This window comes from Misgurnus anguillicaudatus, chromosome 2 (genome assembly GCF_027580225.2).
Source record: "Misgurnus anguillicaudatus chromosome 2, ASM2758022v2, whole genome shotgun sequence".
Lineage (NCBI taxonomy): Eukaryota > Metazoa > Chordata > Actinopteri > Cypriniformes > Cobitidae > Misgurnus > Misgurnus anguillicaudatus.
Window position 1 is genome coordinate 40,510,126 of NC_073338.2, and position 24,465 is coordinate 40,534,590.

The window sequence follows — 24,465 nt, forward strand, 5'->3', positions numbered from 1 at the left end:
AACCTTCTGAAACTAATAACACACTGTAGAGTTGGGGTACTCGAACTTGGACTCAATTTTGAATGAACTCGAAATTGTCACGCACTCGGGTGAATTTGTACTCGGACTTGACACGGACTTGGACATTTTGGACTCGGAAAATATCTCGAGTACAGTCATGTGTAACAATAAAACCAGCATAAACTTGAGATGAAAAATTAATTAATCTCACTGTCTCCCCTCTTGTTATTTTACTGCAACACACTTGCAGGCAGCAGCCAGTCGCATAAGCATCATCCGATGTCCTCAAAGTCAGCAATAATTTGTTTTGCTTACGAAAATCATAGAGAATTTATTTGCAAGACATCTGGTAAAAAAAGATACCTCTATATCCCTTTCTTTTCTTTGAAATAATTTTTGATAGGAAACTAGTTGACATAAAATAAAAATGTTCAATGGCAATGACAAGATGCAATAGAGGTATTTTTATTACATTTTTATATTGCCATTGGTTTAATGGGTTGAAAAGTTAAAGTATTGATAGAAAGTAACAATTTACAATACAAATTTTTTATCTTTTTTTTTCAATTTAATTTCTTTCTGGACTCGGGCGGACTCGACTTGGACTAAGCCTTTAAGAATTCGGACTTGAGTCCAACTCAGACCCTTTTGGACTCGGACTTGGACTCGGACTTGATGTTTAAGGACTTGGTCTTGACTTGTACTCGACAAAGGTGGACTCGGACCCAACTCTAACACACTGTAACTGGAAATCATTTTGACAGGTACAGTTTAATATTACAAAAAATTTAATATAAATATGTATTTTAATAACATATATACAGTAGCCTACTGTGCAAATGTCTTTGGCCATAACCACCAGACTTGTTGTTTTAGAAGTTTTAATGTCCATCCATATTTATTTTTCAATCTATTTTATTAAGATACAAACAGAAAATAAAGAAAATATGTACAAAAAAATAACATTTTCAGGACTAAATGTCTTCTTTAGGCATCATCTGTGCTATGTGACCTTTCTTGGCACTAAACACATCTTGAGCATTTTTGAGCAGAATGAAGTAAAAAGACTATTTTCTTTAAAATTAGAAATTAGGATTTAATTAGGACAACACAGGCTCCCTCTGTGATGTCATAAGGGGATAATACCACCCCTTAACCTGTACTATACAACCACGACACTGCCATTTAGTGCAGAGATCAGCTTATTTGCATTTTAAAGAACACACCCAAAAACAGCACATTTTCAATTCCCATAGACCTCCATGTTAAAATGCCCAACTTTACAGTAGAAAATAACATGTTTACAGCCTGGTACAAAAAGTGTTTTTGGTCTATATAGCTAATTCTGCCCTTCATGACAACTGTGAGGGGGGTAACATTTTTTGTAACTCCTCCGTTTAAATTATATTAAGCCTTAAAGTTCTGCATAATTAAGGGCGTGGCCACTTGAGTGATGGGTAAACTGACACTGCTGAGGGGTCGAGCTGGGGGGCGTGGTTTCAGCAACCAGCCACCTCAGCTTCACCCACGTCCCGCCTCTTTACCCGTTTTCGGATATCCGCGAGTGATGCGCGTCAAAGATGGCGATGGCAGGCACCGCCTACTTTAAGCTTCAAAACCGATCTTCAGAAACCAATGGGTGACGTCACGGACACTACGTCCATATTTTTTTACAGTCTATGGTGCAAACGCATTAATGGCCCAATTAAGTCATTAAACAGAATGAAAATAAAGAAAAAATGCCATTTCTGATGTAAATATGATGCCAATATGTCATTATTCTGATTTAATAAATTTGATTTGAAATGAAAGTTAGTCAACACATTTATTTCGGTGTTTTTACATGAGGGCAGGGAGCTCAGATTGTTAGGAATGTAAGTGGGAGTGCCATAAAAAAGACACTCTATAATATATTTTTTTAATGTTTGTGTATGCCCAAATTCTGTTAGCTGTGCACATTGTTCCCCCTTAAAAAAATAGTGCATGAAGCCCCGAGGTAAATAACCGTGTAATAAGCGGGATAATGTACCAGTAGCCGAATGTTATCGCAAAATAAGCCCGTTTACTGTGATACAAGACACTTCGTGTCGGGTCCTGATCACATGGGGCTTAGTTCTGCGATAACAATCAGCTGCTGCCTATACATTATCCCTTACATAACAACCAGCTGGATGTACCCTATTTTGTACTTAATTTGTAACAAATTCAATCCTGCTATTAAAGAAAAGACAGCAGTAGAGTGATACATTAAATGTATAAGTGTAATATACATGAACACATTACAGAAAAATAGCCTACATTCAGCTTTAATCCCAAAACATATTTGCAAATGAATTAAATCTCAAAGGCAGCCCTATTACATTTTCACACAGTTCACGAGGTTTAATCCACGATCTCAGCTGACCTTGCCCGCATGTTTTATGCTTGTGAAAGCAGCAGACGGTCTTTCAATGGACGAAGGCACACTTCGAAGAGATAAAAGGGCTTCTCTCGAGCGCGGTTTAGCATCTTTACTAAAAGTTGTTTGCTTTGTGTTCATTTATCAAGAATAAGTTATGTGGAGGAAGTATTACAAAGCCAAGCACACTCAGAAGGTCATACTTCATTCTGTTAAACTGCACTCACACATACAGTCGCCATAGCAACAGACAGGTTTCGGCAGTCCTTAGTCAACAGAGAGCACACAGATGAATTTAGTGCTGAAATGACAAACATTCAAACAAATTAACAAAACAACAAAGAAATGTGTAATTGTTTGTTCCTACACAAACAAAAAGTATTGCTTTCATGGCCACTGAAATCGTTTCGATGTGGCGTTGGGTTATTTGTATTCAGTTTTCACCAGCCTTGACTGAATTATCAAAGTTCCATTATACACCACAGAAGAAGTAAAAAAACAAAAGTGAAGGTGAGTAACTTCAGCAGATGCATTCATCCAGAGTTACTTACAACTACATTCATGCATCTGGCAGATACTTTAATTCAAGGGTCACCAACCCTGTTCCTGTAGGTCTACCCTCATGCATATTTTAGTTTCAACCTTGCTTCAACACACCTGCCTAAAAAATTTTATGTAGCCCTGAAATGCTTGATTGCCAGGTTCAGGTGTGTTTGATTGGGGTTGGAGCTGAACTCCTGCGGGACAGTAGACCTCCAGAAACAGGATTGGTGACCAATGCTTTAAAGGTCCCGTTCTTTCTGTGTTTTTAAAGCTTTGATTGTGTTTACATTGCGCAATATAACATGTGTTCATGTTTCCATGTAAAAAACACAGTGTTTTCACACAAATCTCTATACTGCTGTTTTCACTCTCCTAAAAACGGGCTGATGTCTTTTTTGTTCTATGAAGTCCCTCCTTCAGAAATACGTAACGAGTTCTGATTGTGTGGTTTGTTTAGTGCGTTGTGATTCGACAGTAGCTTATGCCGAGTTCACAATGCATGATTTTCAAACTAGTTGGGTCACCTGTGGTTTCACACTGCGTGATTATCTGGGGTAGCGTTCAGTCCCTGCTGTTTCAGACTGCATGATGGATTGGCGACAGGGGTTTTCATACTGCTTGACTTTACCGTAAGAAGAATCGCCGATAACTTTGTCCCGGTCCACAAATTACGTCTCACAACCAAACGCACGCGAGAAGTGACGCGAAGGAAACAACGCGAGGTCACGCGTGCAAGAACCTAGTTCTCACGGGAGACTGGGATTATTATTTAAATTGTGGCTCGCAAGAAGCATACCATATATATTGCATGTGCGCTCATTTGCAGCAGAAAGAAGAAGAAATAAAGATTATGGAGGAGGAAATCCCCGAACTTCCAGCTGTCCTGTATGTTGCTCTCTCATTGGCTGTAGGTCATCGCTGATGTTATTGTCAGTCAAAACACAGTTCACACGGCATGATTTTGAATTGCCGACTGTTCCAGATATTTAGCATGCTAAATATCTCACGGGTGTTGGCGACTCGTCGGTGATTCTCTCCGAACGCGTTTTTTATAATTCACACTGTGTGATTGTCACTCGCGTGCACGAGCATAGATTTGACTGTGATTTCGGGCATTTGTCGGCGATTTCTCAAAACCTGTCGGCGAGTCAAAATCAGGGCTAAAACTGTGCAATCTGAACTCGGCATTAGCCAGAGCCGTTTGAGCTTAGCTGGCGACTGACGTATTCCTGTGGGCGGAGATTAGTCAAAAACTGTTCTAGTGACATCATTAAAGCAGGAAGTAGAGGGCTGTAGTCCCAACCGGCCGTTCGCTGTAGGTTTTAAAAGGGGAATTCTGTTAAAGAAAATATATCCCATGGCAGTGAACTTTGAGCTTTATCAGGTATTATTTATGCTCTTATAGCAACATTACACACTAACTAGGGTTTAAAAATGAGACCATGAAGAACGTGACCTTTAATTAAAAGCGATTTAGTGCATTCAATATAGTTTTTTTTATCAATTTGTGTGATCCTGAGATCGAAACCCGTGACCTTTGCTCTACCAATACTCTACAGGAAATACTTACTGTAGGTAAGGTTCAAACCAGGGGCGGACTGGCCATCTGGCACACCGGGCAGTTTCCCGGTGGGCCAACATACTTTTTGGGCCGATACATCTCATACTATCTTTGTCTGAGCAGCCCAGTTAGCGTCTTTTTTCTAGACAGACCGGCCCAGTGACATTTAAGCAGCAGCCCATTGGTTATTTTTTTTTATGACATTAAGCTGGCCCAATGACTGACCAGCCCAGTCTTCGTCCTTTTTTTTCTTAGATAGACCGGCCCACTGACATTTAAGCAGCAGCCCATTGGTTATTTTTTTTACATGACATTAAGCTGGCCCAATCACCTCTTTGGTCTCTGTGCAAGCGAGCGTGCATCGTCGGTCAGTTCACGTGTCAAAATAGACAGAGAGAGATGGAGAAAAATGCAAGGGAGGCGCTGCAAAATACACAAATCTTTTCTGCGGCAGCAGGACCTTCAATTCGCGTCGCTGGTGATGATGATGGTGGTGGTGGTGGCACTGGCAGCACCAGCATGCAAAGTGTCAGTGAGGAAAGAGCGAGAGACGAGGGAGAAGTGAGTGTAGTGCCTGCGGTAAGCAGAACTGCTTTCAAAACACAAGTTTAGACCGATACCCCTTGATAAAACTGAGTCAAAAACACAAAATTATGGTGATAAAGCTGCAATAAAATAATTGCACTCTTTGCTCTGTGACTACGAGAGTGTATCTGATTCGTAGATTTTTCGTTGTCTGTTTCAAAACGCATCATTTCTCAAAAATGAAAAATCAAACAATCCAGGAGATCTGCTTACAGAAAAATATATGTTTATTGTATATAACAACACACTTGACAGATAATGTTAAAAATCTTAACAAACTTTAAAAGTTTAGTTCAGTGAATGTAGTGAATACTTTCCTGTAAGTACTGCAAGTAATAATCAGTTACTGTAAGCAGCACTAAAGTCAGCAATCCAATGGCAAATTTTGCCAATTGCACTAAGCTTGTTTTAGGATTCATAAGTGTGGATTACACAGTTTTATTGCATTAATAAATAACACGTTCTAGAAGTGTTTGTTGTGTCAACTCTCACTCTTTTCTACCTGCTATTAATTGTGTTTAGTGCTTTTATGGAGTTGCTATTGCTATACATATTTAAAGGCGTGCAAAGATGGGTGGTATTTGTAATTATATGTAGTGTGGGCCGGTTTGGGCAAAAATGCCAGGGCCGAATCAGTCCAGCCCTGGTTCAAACCAACTACCACCTTTACACTGAATTTACACTTTGACTTCAAACTGTTTCTTTGGGTCTCTTTGCTTTACTACATCACTATGCCACAGTAACATGTAGAGGTTCTGGCTATAATTATAAATCTAAGTGTAAAGCAACAAAAACATTGACGTTATCACTAAAAACCACCTGGGACAATGGCAAATAAACACATTACACAAGATTTATGAGTGGAAAATACAAGGGTAACATCCTATTTGTCATGGGTAATGCCACTGTCACACTAGACTTTTTGCATACAAAACACTTGCACATATGGACAGCAACCAGATATGATATCATGCGCTAAAATTATGTTTTATTTACAAATCAAGGATTCAGACAGACTTGCACTGTTGCAGTTGCTTGTGTCATAATTCTATAAAATAGGATTGTGCTGTACTGTTTCAGTTTTTCTTTACCCGAAAAGGTCCCACTTTGATGTACGTACACTGTAAAAAAATTATTCGCTGCCTTACAAGTTTAATCAACTCAAGATTTGCAAATCATTTCAATTAACTATTATTTATCTTGACAAGACATGAGTTGCTACAATTTATAAAAGTAGTTGACTTATTATGTTGGCTTTGAAAAAGCCAACATACTGTTATTATGTTGGCTTGTCAAAGCCAACATACTGATATTGTATTTAAACTTATTATTATTATTCTTCTTCTTCTTCTTCTTCTTCTGAGACTAAAATTTCTGCGGCTAACTCGTCCGACAGCTTTCAAGCTACAACCACGAAATTTTCCACGGACATTCTGACTGGTCTAAAGAAGTGTGCTATATCTTTTTGACGGGATCCGACTTACAGAATTCCCAAAACGGGACATAAAACTTCCGAAAAGTCCTATTTACTTAACATTGCGACAAACTTTGACGGGTCATAGCTACGAGCGAGTAATTTGTAGAAACTTGTGGGTTACCACATTTGAAGAGGCTGGCAGGCTCTGTAAGAACATACCTCACATTGGAGTGTAAGTTTCACCCCTGGGGTGTAAGAGGCCCCCAAAATTCCCCATTGACTTATAACGGGGCAGGAAACACGCCCATATAAGGGAATAAAAACGTTCCAGATGGAATATCTTCGCTTTACAGTATCATAGAGACATGGGGGTGGGCTCATTTTACTCAGGCATCCAATCAGTCTCTCTGGATCGTCCCATAGATATTAAGCCACGCCCCTAGCAACCATTTGTGGGCACCCTAGCAACATCTCCCATAGACTGCCATTATAAAATGCCCAGATGGATATCTTTGCAGCACAGTGTCACAGAGACATGGGGGTGGGCTCATTTTACTCAGGCATCCAATCAGTCTCTAAGGATTCTTATTGAGGTATTAAGCCACGCCCCTAGCAACCAAATATGAGCACCCTAGCAACATAATAAACAAAGCCTTATATCTCTGGATCCGAACATCATAGAGACATGGGGGTTGGGTCTTTTGGTCATGTTAGCTTCATGCTAGCTTCATGCTAAGTCATACTAGCTTCATGCTAGTTTCATGCTAGCTTTATGCTAATTTCATAATAAATCTTGCTAACTTCATGCTTATTCATGTGAGCATCATGCTAACTTCATGCTAATTCATATTAGCATCATGCTAGCTTCATGCTAATTAATGTTAACATCATGCTAGCTTCATGCTAATTCATGTTAGCATCATGTTAACTTCATGCTAATTCATGTTAGCATCATGCTAGCTTCATGCTAATTCATGTTAGCATCATGCTAGCTTCATACTAATTCATGTTAGCATCATGCTAGCTTCATGTTAATTCATGTTAGCATCATCTAGCTTCATGCTAATTCATGTTAGCATCATGCTAGTTTCATGCTAATTCATGTTAGCATCATGGTAGCTTCATGCTAACTTCATGCTAATTCATGTTAGCATCATGCTAGCTTCATGCTAATTCATGTTAGCATCATGCTAGCTTCATGCTAATTCATGTTAGCATCATGCTAGCTTCATGCTAATTCATGTTAGCATCATGCTAGCTTCATGCTAATTCATGTTAGCATCATGCTAGTTTCATGCTAATTCATGTTAGCATCATGCTAACTTCATGCTAATTCATGTTAGCATCATGCTAGATTCATGCTAATTCATGTTAGCATCATGCTAGCTTCATGCTAATTCATATTAGCATCATGCTAGCTTCATGCTAATTCATATTAGCATCATGCTAGCTTCATGCTAACTTCATTCTAATTCATGTTAGCATCATGCTAGCTTCATGCTAATTCATGTTAGCATCATGCTAGCTTCATGCTAATTCATGTTAACAGCATGCTAGCTTCATGCTAATCATGCTAACTTGATGCTAGCTTCATGCTAATCATGTTAGCTTCATGCTAGCTTCAGGCTAATCATGCTAGCTTCATGCTAAATCAGGCTAGCTTTTTACTTAAACATACTAACAGCCAGATAGCCTACTAAACTAAACTTCTGTCAAACCGTTTTAAACGTTCAGGCCAGGCTTTGTCAAGCCAACATAAAGTTTGTCAACAAACTTTTCTATCTAGTTGCTTTTAAACTTATTATGTTGGCTTTGAAAAAGCCAACATATTGTTATTGCTATTAAACTTATATCTTATTATTATTATTCCGCTTTCTTCTGAGACTAAATTTTAAACACTAACTCGTCCTAGAGCTTTTAAGCTACATGCACCAAATTTTCCACGGACCTTCAGACTGGTCTGACTTAGTGTGCTATATCTTTTCTAACTGATGGGACCTTCCGAATTCCTAAACGGGGGGCTCGAACACCCCAAAATTTCCATTGACTTAACATTGAGACAAACTTTGACGGGTCATAGCTGTGAGTGAGAAACTTGTAGAAACTTGTGGCTTACCACATTTAAGGTGGCTGAGAGGCTCTGTAAGAACATACATCACAATGGGGTGTAAGCTATACCCCTGGGGTGTAAGAGGCCCCCAAAATTTCCCATTAACTTATAATGGGGCAGGAAACATGCCCATATAAGGGAATAAAAGCGTCCCAGATGGAATATCTTTACTTTAGAGTGTCGTAGAGACATGGGGGTGGGCTCATTTTACTCAGTCATCCAATCAGTCTCTTAGGATTGCCCCAAAGCTATTTAGCCACGCCCCTAGCAACAATTTTGGGTACCCTAGCAACATCTCCCATAGACTACCATTATAAAAAGCCCAGATGGATATCTTTGCACCAGAGTGTCATAGAGACATGGGGGTGGGCTCATTTTACTCAGGCATCAAATCAGTCTCTTAGGATTCTTATTGAGGTATTATGCCACGCCCCTAGCAACCAAACATGAGCACCCTAGCAACATAATAAACAAAGCCTTATATCTTTGGATCTGAACATCATAGAGACATGGGGGTTGGGTCTTTGGGTCATGTTAGCTTCATGCTAGCTCCATGCTAAGTCATACTAGCTTCATGCTAGTTTCATGCTAGCTTTATGCTAATTTCATAATAAATCTTGCTAACTTCATGCTAAATCATGCTAATTTCATGTTAAATCTTGTTAGCTGCACGCCAAATAGTGCTAGCTTCATGCGTATCATGTTAGCATCATGCTAATCATGCTAGCTTCACGTTAAATCATGCTAGCTTCATGCTAATCATGCTAACCTCATGCTTACTACATGCTAATCATAGTAGCCTCATGCTAGCTTCATGTTAATCATGCTAACATCATGCTAGCTTCATGTTAATCATGCTAGAATCATGCTAGCTTCATGCTAATCATGCTAGTTTCATGCTACCATCATGGTAGCTTCATGGTAATCATGCTAACATCATGTTAGCTTCATGCTAAGCATGCTAACATCATGCTAGCTTCATGCTAATCATATTAACATCATGCTAGCTTCATGCTAATCATGCTAGCATCATGCTAGCTTCATGCTAATCATGCTAGCATCATGCTAGCTTCATGCTAATCATGCTAGCATCATGCTAGCTTCATGCTAACCATGCTAGCATCATGCTAGCTTCATGCTAATCATGCTAGCATCATGCTAGCTTCATGCTAATCATACTAACAACATGCTAGCTTCATGCTTATCATGTTAGCATCATGCTAGCTTCATGCTAATCATGCTAGCATCATGCTAGCCTCATGCTAATCATGCTAGCTTCATGCTAATCATGCTAGCATCATGCTAGCTTCTTGCTAATCATGCTAGCATCATGCTAGCTTCATGCTAATCATGCTAGCATCATGCTAGCTTCATGCTAATCATGCTAACATCATGTTAGCTTCATGCTAATCATGCTATCATCATGCTAGCTTCATGCTAATCATGCTATCATCATGCTAGCTTCATGCTTATCATGCTAGTATCATGCTAGCTTCATGCTAATCATGCTAGCATCATGCTAGCTTCATGCTAATCATGCTAACATCATGCTAGCTTCATGCTAATCATGCTAACTTCATGCTAGCTTCATGCTAATCATGCTAGCATCATGTTAGCTTCATGCTAATCATGCTTGCATCATGCTAGCATCATGCTAGCTTCATGCCAATCATGCTAGCATCATGCTAGCTTCATGCTAATCATGCTAACATCATGCTTACTTCATGCTAATCATGCTAACATCATGCTAACTTCATGCTAATCATGCTACCTTCATACTTGAACATTCTAACAGCCAGATAGCCTACTAAACTAAACTTCTGTCAAACCGTTTTAAACGTTCAAGCTACGCTTTTTCAAGCCAACATAAAGTTTGTCTTCAAACTTTAATATCTAGTTATTATGTTGGCTTGACAAAGCCAACATACTGTTCTTCGATCTAAGCTTATTAGTGGTGCTTGCATTTATGCAAGGCATCACTATTACTATTCCTCAGGGATATTATTATGTTGGCTTTGAAAAAGCCAATATATTGTTATTATGTTGGCTTGTCAAAGCCAACATACTGATATTGTATTTAAACTTATTATGTTGGCTTGTCAAAGCCAACATACTGATATTGTATTTAAACTTATTATTATGTTGGCTTGACAAAGCCAACATACTGATATTGCTTTTAAACTTATTATGTTGGCTTGACAAAGCCAACATACTGTTATTGTAGTTAAACTTATTATTATTATTTTTCTTCTGAGACTAAATTTCTGCAGCTAACTCGTCCTACAGCTTTCAAGCTACATCCACCAAATTTTCCACGGACATTCTAACTGGTCTGAAGAAGTGTGCTATGACTTTTTGAAGGGATCCGACTTACAGAATTCCTAAAACGGGAAATAAAAATTCCGAAAGTCCCATTGACTTAACATTGGACAAACTTTGACGGGTTCTAGCTGCGAGCGAGAATTTTGTAGAAACTTGTGGTTTACCACATTTGAAGAGGCTGGCAGGCTGTGTAAGAACATACATCACATTGGGGTGTAAGTTTCACCCCTGGGGTGTAAGAGGCCCCCAAAATTCCCCATTGACTTATAACGGGGCAGGAAACACGCCCATATAAGGGAATAAAAACGTTCCAGATGGGATATCTTTGCTTTACAGTGTCGTAGAGATAAGTGGGTGGGCTCATTTTACTCGGACATCCAATCAGTCTCTCTGGATCATCCCATAGCAATTAAGCCACGCCCCTAGCAACCATTTTTGGGCACCCTAGCAACATCTCCCATAGACTGCCATTATAAAATGCCCAGATGAATATCTTTGCAGCACAGTGTCACAGAGACATGGGGGTGGGCTCATTTTACTCAGGCATCCAATCAGTCTCTAAGGATTCTTATTGAGCTATTAAGCCACGCCCCTAGCAGCCAAATATGAGCACCCTAGCAACATAATAAACAAAGCCTTATATCTCTGGATCCGAACATCATAGAGACATGGGGGTTGGGTCTTTTGGTCATGTTAGCTTCATGCTAGCTTCAAGCTAAGTCATACTAGCTTCATGCTAGCTTCATGCTAGCTTTATGCTAATTTCATAATAAATCTTGCTAACTTCATGCTAAATCATGTTAGCATCGTCCTAGCTTCATGCTAATTCATGTTAGCATCATGCTAGCTTCATGCTAATTCATGTTACCTTCATGTTAGCTTCATGCTAATTCATGTTAGCATCATGCTAGCTTCATGCTAATTCATGTTAGCATCATGCTAACTTCATGCTAATTCATGTTATTATCATGCTAGCTTCATGCTAATTCATGTTAGCATCATGCTAGCTTCATGCTAATTCATGTTAGCATCATGCTAACTTCATGCTAATTCATGTTAGCATCATGCTAGCTTCATGCTAATTCATGTTAGCATCATGCTAGCTTCATGCTAATTCATGTTAGCATCATGCTAGCTTCATGCTAATTCATGTTAGCATCATGCTAGCTTCATGCTAATTCATGTTAGCATCATGCTAGCTTCATGCTATTTCAAGTTAGCTTCATGCTAATTCATGTTAGCTTCATGTTAGCTTCATGCTTATTCATGTTAGCATCATGCTAGCTTCATGCTAATTCATGTTAGCATCATGCTAGCATCATGCTAATTCATGTTAGCATCATGCTAGCTTCATGCTAATTCATGTTAGCATCATGCTAATTCATGCTAATTCATGTTAGCATCATGCTAGCTTCATGTTAAATCATGTTAGCATCATGCTAGCTTCATGCTAATTCATGTTAACATCATGCTAGCTTCATGCTAATTCATGTTAGCATCATGCTAACTTCATGCTAATACATGTTAACATCATGCTAGCTTCATGCTAATCATGTTAACTTCATGTTAGCTTCATGCTAATCATGTTAGCTTCATGCTAGCTTCATGCTAATTCATGTTAGCATCATGTTAGCTTCATGCTATTTCATGTTAGCATCATGCTAGCTTCATGCTAATCATGCTAACTTGATGCTAGCTTCATGCTAATCATGTTAGCTTCATGCTAGCTTCATGCTAATTCATGTTAGTATCATGCTAGCTTCATGCTATTTCATGTTAGCATCATGCTAGCTTCATGCTAATCATGCTAACTTGATGCTAGCTTCATGCTAATCATGTTAGCTTCATGCTAGCTTCAGGCTAATCATGCTAGCTTTATGTTAAATCAGGCTAGCTTCATACTTAAACATACTAACAGCCAGATAGCCTACTAAACTAAACTTCTGTCAAACCGTTTTTAACGTTCAGGCCAGGCTTTGTCAAGCCAACATAAAGTTTGTCAACAAACTTTTCTATCTAGTTATTATTATTTTTCTTCTGAGACTAAATTTCTGCAATTAATGCGGCCTACAGCTTTCAAGCTACATCCACCAAATTTTCCACGGACATTCTGACTGGTCTGAAGAAGTGTGCTATGACTTTTTGAAGGAATCCGACTTACAGAATTCCTAAAACGGGACATTAAAATTCCGAAAGTCCCATTGACTTAACATTGGACAAACTTTGACGGGTCATAGCTGCAAGCGAGAAATTTGTAGAAACTTGTGGGTTACCACATTTGAAGAGGCTGGCAGGCTGTGTAAGAACATACATCACATTGGGGTATAAGTTTCACCCCTGGGGTGTAAGAGGCACCCAAATTTCCCCATTGACTTATAATGGGGCAGGGAACATGCCCATATAAGGGAATAAAAGCGTCCCAGACGGAATATCTTTGCTTTACAGTGTCGTAGAGACATGGGGGTGGGCTCATTTTACTCAGGCATCCAATCAGTCTCTCAGGATCGTCCCATATCTATTAAGCCACGCCCCTAGCAACCATTTTTGGGCACCCTAGCAACATATCCCATAGACTGCCATTATAAAATGCCCAGATGGATATCTTTGCAGCACAGTGTCATAGAGACATAGGGGTGGGCTCATTTTGCTCAGGCATCCAATCAGTCTCTGAGGATTCTTATTGAGGTATTAAGCCACGCCCCTAGCAACCAAATATGAGCACCCTAGCAACATAATAAACAAAGCCTTATATCTCTGGATCCGAACATCATAGAGACATGGGGGTTGGGTCTTTTGGTCATGTTAGCCTTATGCTAGCTTCATGCTAAGTCATAGCAGCCTTATGCTAGTTTCATGCTAGCTTTATGCTAATTTCATAATAAATCTTGCTAACTTCATGCTAAATCATGTTAGCATCATGCTAGCTTCATGCTAATTCATGTTAGCATCGTCCTAGCTTCATGCTAATTCATGTTAGCATCGTGCTAGCTTCATGCTAATTCATGTTAGCATCGTGCTAGCTTCATGCTAATTCATGTTAGCATCGTGCTAGCTTCATGCTAATTCATGTTAGCTTCGTGCTAGCTTCATGCTAATTCAAGTTAGCATCGTGCTAGCTTCATGCTAATTCGTGTTAGCATCGTGCTAGCTTCATGCTAATTCGTGTTAGCATCATGCTAGCTTCATGCTAATTCGTGTTAGCATCGTGCTAGCTTCATGCTAATTCATGTTAGCTTCGTGCTAGCTTCATGCTAATTCATGTTAGCTTCGTGCTAGCTTCATGCTAATTCATGTTAGCTTCGTGCTAGCTTCATGCTAATTCATGTTAGCTTCGTGCTAGCTTCATGTTAATTCATGTTATCATCGTGCTAGCTTCATGCTAATTCATGTTAGCATCGTGCTAGCTTCATGCTAATTCATGTTAGCATCGTGTTAGCTTCATGCTAATTCATCTTAGCTTCGTGCTAACTTCATGCTAATTCATGTTAGCTTCGTGCTAGCTTCATGCTAATTCATGTTAGCTTCGTGCTAGCTTCATGCTAATTCATGTTAGCTTCGTGCTAGCTTCATGGTAATTCATGTTAGCATCATGCTAACTTCATGCTAATTTATGTTAACATCATGCTAGCTTCATGCTAATTCATGTTAGCATCATGCTAGCTTCATGCTAATTCATGTTAGCATCATGCTAGCTTCATGTTAATTCATGTTAGCATCATGCTAGCTTCATGCTAATTCATGTTAACATCGTTCTAACTTCATGCTAATTCATGTTAGCATCGTGCTAGCTTCATGCTAATTCATGTTAGCATCATGCTAGCTTCATGCTAATTCATGTTAGCATCATGCTAGCTTTATGCTAATTCATGTTAGCTTCATGTTAGCATCATGCTACCTTCATGTTAATTCATGTTAGCATTATGCTAGCTTCATGCTAATTTTTGTTAGCATCATGCTAGCTTCATGCTAATTTATGTTAGCTTCATGCTAATTCATGTTAGCATCATGCTAGCTTCATGCTAATTCATGTTAACATCATGTTAGCTTCATGCTAGTTCTTGTTAACATCATGTTAGCTTCATGTTAATTCATGTTAGCATCATGCTAACTCATGCTAATTCATGTTAAATTCATGCTAACTTAGTGCTAAATCATGTTAACATGCTAACTTTTTGTTAAATCATGTTTACGGAAAGTTGGACTACTAAACTAAACTTGTTTTAAGTTTCTCTCAAACTGTTTTAAACGTTTAGGCCAGGCTTTGTCAAGCCAACATAAAGTTTGTCCTCAAACTTTAATATCTAGTTATTATGTTGGCTTGACAAAGCCAACATACTGATATTGTATTTAAACTTATTATTATTATTCTTCTTCTTCTGAGACTAAAATTTCTGCGCGTAACTCGTCCGACAGCTTTCAAGCTACATCCACGAAATTTTCCACGGACATTCTGACTGGTCTAAAGAAGTGTGCTATATCTTTTTGACGGGATCCGACTTACAGAATTCCTAAAACGGGACATAAAACTTCCGAAAAGTCCCATTTACTTAACATTGCGACAAACTTTGACGGGTCATAGCTGCGAGCGAGAAATTTGTAGAAACTTGTGGGTTACCACATTTGAAGAGGCTGGCAGGCACTGTGAGAACATACCTCACATTGGGGTTTAAGTTCCACCCCTGGGGTGTAAGAGGCCCCCAAAATTCCCCATTGACTTATAACGGGGCAGGAAACCCGCCCATATAAGGGAATAAAAACGTTCCAGATGGAATATCTTCGCTTTACAGTGTCATAGAGACATGGGGGTGGGCTGATTTTACTCAGGCATCCAATCAGTCTCTCTGGATCGTCCCATAGCTATTAAGCCACGCCCCTAGCAACCATTTTTGAGTACCCTAGCAACATCTCCCATAGACTGCCATTATAAAATGCCCAAATGGATATCTTTGGAGCACAGTGTCACAGAGACATGGGGGTGGGCTCATTTTACTCAGGCATCCAATCAGTCTCTATGGATTCTTATTGAGGTATTAAGCCACGCCCCTGGCAACCAAATATGAGCACCCTAGCAACATAATAAACAAAGCCTTATATCTCTGGATCCGAACATCATAGAGACATGGGGGTTGGGTCTTTTGGTCATGTTAGCCTTATGCTAGCTTCATGCTAAGTCTTACTAGCTTCATGCTAGTTTCATGCTAGCTTTATGCTAATTTCATAATAAATCTTGCTAACTTCATGCTTATTTATGTTAGCATCATGCTAGCTTCATGCTAATTCATGTTAGCATCATGCTAGCTTCATGCTAATTCATGTTAGCATCATGCTAGCTTCATGCTAATTCATGTTAGCATCATGCTAGCTTCATGCTAATTAATGTTAGCATCATGCTAGCTTCATGCTAATTCATGTTAACATCATGCTAGCTTCATGCTAATTCATGTTAGCATCATGCTAGCTTCATGCTAATTCATGTTAGCATCATGCTAGCTTCATGCTAATTCATGTTAGCATCATGCTAGCTTCATGCTAATTCATGTTAGCATCATGTTAGCATCATGCTAGCTTCATGCTAATTCATGTTAGCATCATGCTAGCTTCATGCTAATTCATGTTAGCATCATGCTAACTTCATGCTAATCATGCTAACCTGATGCTAGCTTCATGCTAATCATGTTAGCTTCATGCTAATTCATGTTAGCATCATGCTAGCTTCATGCTAATTCATGTTAGCATCATGTTAACTTCATGCTAATTCATGTTAGCATCATGCTAGCTTTATGCTAATTCATGTTAACATCATGCTAGCTTCATGCTAATTCATGTTAGCATCATGCTAACTTCATGCTAATTCATGTTAGCATCATGCTAGCTTCATGCTAATTCATGTTAGCATCATGCTAGCTTCATGCTAATCATGCTAACTTGATGCTAGCTTCATGTTAATCATGTTAGCTTCATGCTAGCTTCAGGCTAATCGTGCTAGCTTCATGCTAAATCAGGCTAGCTTCATACTTAAACATACTAACAGCCAGATAGCCTACTAAACTAAACATCTGTCAAACCGTTTTAAACGTACAGGCTACGCTTTGTCAAGCCAACATAAAGTTTGTCAACAAACTTTTCTATCTAGTTATTCTTCTTCTTCTTCTTCTTCTTCTGAGACTAAAATTTCTGCGGCTAACTCGTCCGACAGCTTTCAAGCTACATCCACGAAATTTTCCACGGACATTCTGAGTGGTCTAAAGAAGTGTGCTATATCTTTTTGACGGGATCCGACTTACAGAATTCCTAAAACGGGACATAAAACTTCCGAAAAGTTCCATTTACTTAACATTGTGACAAACTTTGACAGGTCATAGCTGCGAGCGAGAAATTTGTAGAAACTTGTGGGTTACCACATTTGAAGAGACTGGCAGGCACAGTGAGAACATACCTCACATTGGGGTGTAAGTTCCACCCCTGGGGTGTAAGAGGCCCCCAAAATTCCCCATTGACTTATAACGGGGCAGGAAACCCGCCCATATAAGGGAATAAAAACTTTCCAGATGGAATATCTTCGCTTTACAGTGTCATAGAGACATGGGGGTGGGCTCATTTTACTCAGGCATCCAATCAGTCTCTCTGGATCGTCCCATAGCTATTAAGCCACGCCCCTAGCAACCATTTTTGGGTACCCTAGCAACATCTCCCATAGACTGCCATTATAAAATGCCCAGATGGATATCTTTGCAGCACAGTGTCACAGAGACATGGGGGTGGGCTCATTTTACTCAGGCATCCAATCAGTCTCTAAGGATACTTATTGAAGTATTAAGCCACGCCCCTAGCAACCAAATATGAGCACCCTAGCAACATAATAAACAAAGCCTTATATCTCTGGATCCGAACATCATAGAGACATGGGGGTTGGGTCTTTTGGTCATGTTAGCCTTATGCTAGCTTCATGCTAAGTCATACTAGCTTCATGCTAGTTTCATGCTAGCTTTATGTTAATTTCATAATAAATCTTGCTAACTTCATGCTTATTCATGTTAGCATCATGCTAGCTTCATGCGAATTCATGTTAGCATCATGCTAGCTTCATGTTAGCATCATGCTAGCTTCATGTTAGCTTAATGCTAATTCATGTTAGCATCATGCTAGCTTCATGTTAATTCATGTTAGCATCATGCTAGCTTCATGCTAATTCATGTTAGCTTCATGCTAGCTTCATGCTAATTCATGTTAGCATCATGCTAGCTTCATGCTAATTCATGTTAGCATCATGCTAGCTTCATGCTAATTATTGTTAGCATCTTGCTACCTTCATGCTAATTCATGTTAGCATCATGCTAGTTTCATGCTAATTCATGTTAGCATCATGCTAGCATCATGCTAGCTTCATGCTAATTCATGTTAGCATCATGCTAGCTTCATGCTAACTTCATGCTAATTCATGTTAGCATCATGCTAGCTTCATGCTAATTCATGTTAGCATCATGCTAGCTTCATGCTAATTCATGTTAGCATCATGCTAGCTTCATGCTAACTTCATGCTAATTCATGTTTGCATCATGTTAGCTTCATGCTAATTCATGTTAGCATCATGCTAGCTTCATGCTAATTCATGTTAGCATCATGCTAGCTTCATGCTAATTCATGTTAGCATCATGCTAGCTTCATGCTAACTTCATGCTAATTCATGTTAGCATCATGCTAGCTTCATGCTAATTCATGTTAGCATCATGCTAGCATCATGCTAATTCATGTTAGCATCATGCTAGCTTCATGCTAATTCATGTTAGCATCATGCTAGCTTCATGCTAATTCATGTTAGCATCATGCTAGCTTAATGCTAATTCATGTTAGCTTAATGCTAGCTTCATGCTAATTCATGTTAGCATCATGCTAGCTTCATGCTAACTTCATGCTAATTCATTTTAGCATCATGCTAGCTTCATGCTAATTCATGTTAGCATCATGCTAGCTTCATGCTAATTTATGTTAGCATCATGCTAGCTTCATGCTAATTCATGTTAGCATCATGCTAGCTTCATGTTAACTTCATGCTAATTCATGTAAGCATCATGCTAGCTTCATGCTAATCATGCTAACTTGATGCTAGCTTCATGCTAATCATGTTAGCTTCATGCTAGCTTCATGCTAATTCATGTTAGCATCATGCTAGCTTCATGCTATTTCATGTTAGCATCATGCTAGCTTCATGCTAATCATGTTAACTTGATGTTAGCTTCATGCTAATCATGTTAGCTTCATGCTAATCATGTTAGCTTCATGCTAGCTTCAGGCTAATCAAGCTAACTTTATGTTAAATCAGGCTAGCTTCATACTTAAACATACTAACAGCCAGATAGCCTACTAAACTAAACTTCTGTCAAACCGTTTTTAACGTTCAGGCCAGGCTTTGTCAAGCCAACATAAAGTTTGTCAACAAACTTTTCTATCTAGTTATTATTCTTCTTCTTCTTCTTCTTCTTCTTCTTCTTCTTCTTCTGAGACTAAAATTTCTGCGGCTAACTCGTCCGACAGCTTTCAAGCTACATCCACGAAATTTTCCACGGACATTCTGACTGGTCTAAAGAAGTGTGCTATATCTTTTTGACGGGATCCGACTTACAGAATTCCTAAAACGGGACATAAAACTTCCGAAAAGTCCCATTTACTTAACATTGCGACAAACTTTGACAGGTCATAGCTCCGAGTGAGAAATTTGTAGAAACTTGTGGCTTACCATATTTAAGGAGGCTGACAGGCACTGTGAGAACATACCTCACATTGGGGTGTAAGTTTCACCCCTGGGGTGTAGGAGGCCCCCAAAATTCCCCATTGACTTATAACGGGGCAGGAAACACGCCCATATAAGGGAATAAAAACGTTCCAGATGGAATATCTTCGCTTTACAGTGTCATAGAGACATGGGGGTGGGCTCATTTTACTCAGGCATCCAATCAGTCTCTCTGGATCATCCCATAGCAATTAAGCCACGCCCCTAGCAACCATTTTTGGGCACCCTAGCAACATCTCCCATAGACTGCCATTATAAAATGCCCAGATGTATATCTTTGCAGCAAAGTGTCACAGAGACATGGGGGTGGGCTCATTTTACTCAGGCATCCAATCAGTCTCTAAGGATTCTTATTAAGCTATTAAGCCACGCCCCTAGCAACCAAATATGAGCACCCTAGCAACATAATAAACAAAGCCTTATATCTCTGGATCCGAACATCATAGAGACATGGGGGTTGGGTCTTTTGGTCATGTTAGCTTCATGCTAGCTTCAAGCTAAGTCATACTAGCTTCATGCTAGTTTCATGCTAGCTTTATGCTAATTTCATAATAAATCTTGCTAACTTCATGCTTATACATGTTAGCATCATGCTAGCTTCATGCTAATTCATGTTAGCATCATGCTAGCTTCATGCTAATTCATGTTAGCATCATGCTAGCTTCATGCTAATTCATGTTAGCATCATGCTAGCTTCATGCTAATTCATGTTAACTTCATGCTAGCTTCATGCTAATTCATGTTAGCATCATGCTAGCTTCATGCTAATTCATGTTAGCATCATGCTAGCTTCATGCTAATTCATGTTAGCATCATGCTAGCTTCATGCTAATTCATGTTAGCATCATGCTAGCTTCATGCTAATTCATGTTAGCATCATGCTAGCTTCATGCTAACTTCATGCTAATTCATGTTAGCATCATGCTAGCTTCATGCTAATTCATGTTAGCATCATGCTAGCTTCATGCTAATTCATGTTAGCATCATGCTAGCTTCATGCTAATTCATGTTATCATCATGCTAGCTTCATGCTAATTCATGTTAGCTACATGCTAGCTTCATGCTAATTCATGTTAGCATCATGCTAGCTTCATGCTAATTCATGTTAGCTTCATGCTAATTCATGTTAGCAACATGCTAGCTTCATGCTAGCATCATGTTAGCTTCATGCTAATTCATGTTAGCTTTATGTTAGCTTCATGCTAATTCGTGTTAGCTTCATGCTAGCTTCATGCTAATTCATGTTAGCATCATGCTAGCTTCATGCTAATTCATGTTAGCATCATGCTAATTCATGTTAGCTTTATGCTAATTCATAATAGCATCATGTTAGCTTCATGCTAATTCATGTTAGCTTTATGCTAGCTTCATGCTAATTCGTGTTAGCTTCATGCTAGCTTCATGCTAATTCATGTTAGCATCATGCTAACTTCATGCTAATTCATGTTAGCGTTATGCTAATTCATGTTAGCGTCATGCTAGCTTCATGCTAATTCATGTTAGCATCATGCTAGCTTCATGCTAATTCATGTTAACATCATGCTAGCTTCATGCTAATTCATGTTAGCATCATGATAGCTTCATGCTAATTCATGTTAGCATCATGCTAGCTTCATGCTAATTCATGTTAGCATCATGCTAACTTCATGCTAATTCATGTTAGCATCATGCTAGCTTCATGCTAATCATGCTAGCTTCATACTAGCTTCATGCTAAATCATGTTATCTTTATGCTAGCTTCATTCAAAATCATGTTAGCATCATGCTAGCTTCATGCTAAATCATGTTAGCATCATGCTAGCTTCATGCTAAATCATGTTAGCATCATGTTAGCTTTATGCTAAATCATGTTAACATCATGCTAGCTTCATGCTAATTCATGTTAGCATCATGCTAGCTTCATGCTAATTCATGTTAGCATCATGCTAATCATGCTAACTTGATGCTAGCTTCATGCTAATCATGTTAGCTTCATGCTAGCTTCAGGCTAATCATGCTAGCTTCATGCTAAATCAGGCTAGCTTCATACTTAAACATACTAACAGCCAGATAGCCTACTAAACTAAACTTCTGTCAAACCGTTTTAAACGTTCAGGCCAGGCTTTGTCAAGCCAACATAAAGTTTGTCAACAAACTTTTCTATCTAGTTGCTATTAAACTTATATCTTATTATTAGTGGTGCTTGCATTTATGCAAGGCATCACTATTACTATTCCTCATACTTATTATTATTATTATATCTTATTCTTATGTCTGCACGTTTTTTCGGCGCGTAACTCGTCCCGCACGCTTTGCCATAGTCCCATGAAAGCGGGCTCAAATCGACTGGTTTATTGAGGAGAGGTGTGCTATGACTTTTATAAGCAATCGGGTGCAGGATTTCCGAAAGGGGGGCAAAAAACCACCCGAAAAATCCCATTGACTTAACATTGCGCCCAACTTTGACGAGTCATAGCTCCGCTCGAGGATTTTGTAGAAACATGTGGGTTACAACATTTGAAGAGGGTGGTAGGCTCTGTAAGAACATGGATCACAATAGGGGGTAAGTTGTACCTCTGGGGTGTAAGAGGTGCCCAAAAATGCCCAATGAAAAGTCAATGGGCGAAAATCCCATAGACTTAACATTGCGAAAAACTTTGACGGGTCATAGGTCCGAGCGAGGATTTCGTAGAAACATGTGGGTCACAACATTTGAAGAGGGTGCTAGACTCTTTCAGGACGTACCCCACAGTGGGGTGTAAGGTTACCCTAGCAACCATTTTGGGCACCCTAGCAACCTATCCCATAGACTGCCATTATAAAATGCCTAGATGGATATCTTTGCACCACAGTGTCACAGAGACATGGGGGTGGGCTCATTTTACTCAGGCATCCAATCACTCTCTCAGGATCCTTGAATACTTACTAAGCCACGCCCCTAGCAACCACTTTTGAGCACCCTAGCAACATAAAATTTAAACAGTTACATCTCGGCATCAGAACATCGTTGAGACACGGGGGTTGGACCGTTTTACTTGTGACTAGGGGTGTAGCAATTGGGCACATCAATGGCCACTCCCAAGCCACGCCCCTAGCAACCAAATTTGAGAACCCTAGCAACCGAATAAACAAAGCCTTATATCTCCGCATCAGAACATCGTAGAGACACGGGGGTTGGACCGTTTGACTCGTGACTTGGAGGTTAATCACTAGTGGATGCCATTTTTTTCCCTAGCAACCAAATACAGTACCCTAGCAACAGAGTAAACAAAGCCTTATATCTCCGCATCAGAACATCGTAGAGACACGGGGGTTGGACCGTTTGACTCGTGACTCGGAGGGTAATCACTAGTGGGTGCCATTTTTTTCCCTAGCAACCAAATACAGTACCCTAGCAACAGAGTAAACAAAGCCTTATATCTCCGCATCAGAACATCTTAGAGACACAGGGGTTGGACCGTTTGACTCGTGACTCGGAGGGTAATCACTAGTGCATGGCAATTTTTTTCCCTAGCAACCAAATACAGTACCCTAGCAACAGAGTAAACAAAGCCTTATATCTCCGCATCAGAACATCGTAGAGACACGGGGGTTGGACCGTTTGACTCGTGACTCGGAGGGTTATCACTAGTGGATGGCAATTTTCCCCCTAGCAACCAAACACGGTACCCTAGCAACAGAGTAAACAAAGCCTTATATCTCCGCATCAGAACATCGTAGAGACACGGGAGTTGGATCGTTTTACTTTTGGCTTGGAGTATAATCATATATGTTACCCAGAATTTTGCCACGGCAAGCACCACTTCACATTTTCTTCAGGAAATGTACCTATCTAGTTATTATGTTGGCTTTGAAAAAGCCAATATATTGTTATTGCTATTAAACTTATTATTATTATTCTTTTTCTCCCCCCAAAATTATAAACACTAACTCGTCCTAGGGCTTTCAAGCTACATGCACCAAATTTTCCACGGACCTTCAGACTGGTCTGACTTAGTGTGCTATATCTTTTCTAACTGATGGGACCTTCCGAATTCCTAAACGGGGGTCTCGAACACCCCAAAATTTCCATTGACTTAACATTGAGACAAACTTTGACGGGTCATAGCTGTGAGTGAGAAACTTGTAGAAACTTGTGGCTTACCACATTTAAGGAGGCTGACAGGCTGTGTAAGAACATACATCACAATGAGGTGTGAGCTGTACCCCTGGGGTGTAAGAGGCCCCCAAAATTTCCCATTGACTTATAATGGGGCAGGAAACATGCCCATATAAGGGAATAAAAGCGTCCCAGATGGAATATCTTTACTTTAGAGTGTCGTAGAGACATGGGGGTGGGTTCATTTTACTCAGTCATCCAATTAGTCTCTTAGGATCGCCCCAGAGCTATTAAGCCACGCCCCTAGCAACAATTTTGGGTACCCTAGCAACATCTCCCATAGACTACCATTATAAAAAGCCCAGATGGATATCTTTGCACCAGAATGTCATAGAGACATAGGGGTGGGCTCATTTTACTCAGGCATCCAATCAGTCTTAATAGGATTCTTATTGAGTTATTAAGCCACGCCCCTAGCAACCAAATATGAGCACCCTAGCAACATAATAAACAAAGCCTTATATCTCTGGATCTGAACATCATAGAGACATGGGGGTTGGGTCTTTGGGTCATGTTAGCTTCATGCTAGCTTCATGCTAAGTCATACTAGCTTCATGCTAGTTTCATGCTAGCTTTATGCTAATTTCATAATATATCTTGCTA